Raw genomic sequence first — 4,006 nt, forward strand, 5'->3', positions numbered from 1 at the left:
GCATTGTTCTACCACATCTATTACCTTTTGGAGGGTGGTGCCTCCTAGATTCAATAGGTGTCGCTTGGGATCCTCCTACTTTGTGTTGTCGAGTTGAACCAAGACGTTTGTAAGGGCAAGGAGATCGGCTACTTCGTGAAGATCTATCATGAGTGAGGCTAGTCCTGTGTGGACGGAAGCCGTGGTGGAACAGACAAGGCCGCTTCTTCGTGGACCCCTTTTGAGTGGAGCCTTTCGTCGACACTTGCAGCCGTTACCCTCCGTGGATTGAAGTCTCCATTATCATGGACGTACGATAGCGCCGCCTATCAGAACCATGCCAAATATCACCGTGTCAACTTCTTCGTGTTTGATCTTCCTAAACTCTACTCCTTACTACATGTGCAATGTCTTTATTTTCTGCTGCCATAATAGTTGACTAGCTTGTGTAGGGTGCACTAGACTTGTTAGAATCGCTAAAATCTGCCAACCATTAATTTGGAAAAAGGCCAGTATTTTTATTATGCAAGTAGTCTATTCACCCCCTCTAGACACCTCTTCTGTCAACCTCACAGCCCCACCCACGCTTCAGTCCTCGTGACATCCCTACTTGCCTCCATGGAAAGGAGGAGGAAGGGAAGAAGGCTACCACTATGCAAGGATGGTGGAGGAGCAAGGGAAGGAGGGAGATGGGTTAACCTGTTGGTGGCAGCCCCACCCCTCGGGTGCGGTGGTTTTGTAGGTGCAACCGCAGTGCCCGAGGTTCCATGGGAGGTGGAAGCGATGCACACTCTATTGATCAAGACTAAGTCAAAGAGTGAATCAAGTTGATCAATAGACAAAGCATACAAGATGTACCGAGAAAGATCAAGTGATCCCATGGTATGGTAAGCATTGTCCATTACGCTTTGCGTATTAACCCATGGTCTTCGTGAGAGTTTTATGTGCGGTTAGGTGGGTTTCCATGGGTGCGTCAAGAGGAAGATCTCATACAACTCATGAAGGATTACATCAAGTGGTGTTCGTCATCAAGATGTCGTTGCACAAGTTCAAGTGGAGTATGACGAAGATATCATGCTTGAAGCTTGCCGTGCATTGTGGTGGCAATGGAGTCGTGAAGATGTGCTGAAGAGTGGCTCATCCATAGTGAGTATGAGGGAGCAATCAACCAGTCTTCATCAAGCCAACACAAATAGTTCAAATGAACAAGATGTGTGTGTGATGGAGGGCATAAAGTTCACTCAGATGAACTATTTGTGATGAGCCAAGACAACAGAAATAGTTCAACTGAACAAGATGTGTGTGATACGCGGCAAATAGGTCCGTAATCAGACATGTGTGCGAAGACCGATAATAATATAGATGATTACTGCTAATAAGCCATGTGATTTGCTTTGTCGACAAAAGAAGAACATATATATATATATAAATTAATGAAATAAACATCCAATTACACAAGTGACTATACAAATCATTCGCCCACACCTCAATAAACAATTGCATGCATTCTAATCTAGGAGAAACGATCATCTAGTCATCTACTTCTTGTGAAGCTCCCGCCATTGATCTATGGCTTGATTCCTCATCTAGGGCAGTACGAAGACACTTCCTCATGTCAACGATCTGCTTGTACATCTCGTAGCTTGTGTATGCATCCTTGGTCGCATACTTAATGTGTTCTTCATCTAGTTTCTGATCCGAGGCATTGTGCCAGGCGTTCTTGTTCTGCTTGCTCGCATCCTTCATATTCATGTAGTAGCGATCGATGATGGCCGTGGCGAGGTCAACGCGGGAGTTATGTTTGTTATTGGTGCTGCCCTAGGCCTTGTCGTGGTCACAGCTGTTGACAAGATTCTGGTAGGTCAAGCCCGAAACATCGAGCACTTTTAGATCGCTGGTGGTGTCCACCATAGCGAAATTGTAGTCGGGGCTGTTGATAAACCTGGCTAAACGCTAGCAAGTCCTCGTGGCCAGGTGGTAGTGATAGAAGAGGACGTCATGTTGCACACACAACTGGGCAACGACAACCTTCTGATCTTGCCCGTCACGACTGGTGGTGAACTCCGGTCAAAGCGGACCACTTGGTACTTGTCCTCAGCAAGCAACTGCTCCATAGTTTGGATGGAGCTCTCCACCAAGACCGGATCATTTGTGTACACCACCGAGAGGTCCTTTCCTCTCACGTGGGTGCCCCTACGTGATATGTGGTGAATTGCTGCCCCATTGTCTTTGTTGGCCGCTGGGAGTGCCATTGGAGCCACGGGGAGTGCCATTGGAACTGATGGATATCCTCTCTGTATATGTGATATTAGGTGTGCTTATTGTATCGTGTGGGATGAGAGATGAAGGTAAATGGACGTGGGAATAAATGGGGGCTGGGCGGCCTAGATTCCTGGCACGTGTGCATGACAGTTTTTGCAGCGGGTAACTGCATCTTGGATCGGCGCCCGACGCAACCGCATGCATAATGGCAGCACGAATCTACGTGATCGTGTGCCAGCCCCAAACACTAGGAGCGCATGCAGACGGAGACACGCAGAGCGCACACGGCGGGACACGAGTAGAGCGTGACGCGGCTGCCTCAATCATGAGCAACCACACACATAGAGCAGTTGAACACATAGGGAATGGTCGTCTACAAGCCGGACGATATTTGCAGGCCGGCGACATGATGTGAAACAACTTTGCGTTCCACATCACACGGTGGTCGAACAATCATTCGCGAAGTTCCATAGAGAGTGGACGTGTGCTACTACCTTTGCCTTGGTCTGTTAGTCCCATTTATATTCTGTGCCATATTTTTACCTTAAATTTATCTAACAAAATGTTAATGCATGTTATAAAAATAACATAATTGGAAATTATGTTCAAATACGAATCCAATGATATAATCTTTGGCGACATCCACTCGCATTTTATTAGTTAAATCTGCAGTCAAAATTTGGAACAAAAATATAAAGAGGACTTATAAACGAGTACGAAGGCAGTAGGTCATTAAATCGCAAATGTTTTTTGTTAGTCGTTTGTGTACGTGTCGCTTCGTCCTCCTCTCGCATGTCTTGTAAGTTGTCACCCTACTGCCGCACACGGCTTCGAGCGCAAAATTGAGCACCATGCATGCGTTGGCCAAGCGATGACTCAAAGTGTCACCAATGAATCTTAGATGAGCCCATTACCGTGCAACTGCATAGGTTCCCACTCTTTGTCGTGCAAGCATCCCACCCGACTCAGCAAAATCCCCCAAAATCCCAATGCTTACCAGCATGTTATATAAATTGTCAAGGCCAACGAGACATTCGTCCCATTTTCCTCTCCCTCCGTGTAGCTTATCTCACCTACTTGTCCCACAATCGCCAATGGCACCGGTCCGTCGTCGTCACTCACCCACTCGACCATCATCAGAGGATAGCTCCACCTGGGAGGCTACACCACGGCGGCGGCGCAGTCCCCGGCTTAGTGTAGTGCGCGTGCGTCCCTATTGGGTGTGCGTGCACCACCCACCACACACTCCGCCACTGCTGCTCGTCGGCAGCTGTTGCTTGGTGTTGTTGCCACCACCCCATCGTCTACCGTCGTGGCCACCACACCTCCATCAAAAGTCAGAGAAATTGCCCGCTCCGCCACCGCGACCTGAAGGCGGGAGGTGGCCGTCGTGGCCGCCACACCACTATCGGCCATCGTGGCCATCACCCGCTCCGCCACCACCGCCCGAAGGTGGGAGGTGACGGTCCTGGCCGCCACCCCACCATTGGTCGCCATGGCTGCCACCCCACCATCGGCTATCGTGGTCGCCAGCCCACCATTGACCCCCGGGGTGATCATCCGCTCCGCCACCGCTGCCCGAAGGAGGGAGGTGGAGCCCTGCATGTGCATCAGCGACCTTGTGTGTTGCATCGAGTTCCTGCGGGAGGAGGAGGAGCGCCTAGTCAAGCATGCAAAGAGTCTTACCGCTGTCCTGGCCGCAGCACATGCCGCCGTAGAGGTGTGGAATGAGGAGATCTACGAGGAGTCCCGCCCCTTTGAGATG

This window comes from Hordeum vulgare, chromosome 7H (assembly GCF_904849725.1).
Source record: "Hordeum vulgare subsp. vulgare chromosome 7H, MorexV3_pseudomolecules_assembly, whole genome shotgun sequence".
Lineage (NCBI taxonomy): Eukaryota > Viridiplantae > Streptophyta > Magnoliopsida > Poales > Poaceae > Hordeum > Hordeum vulgare.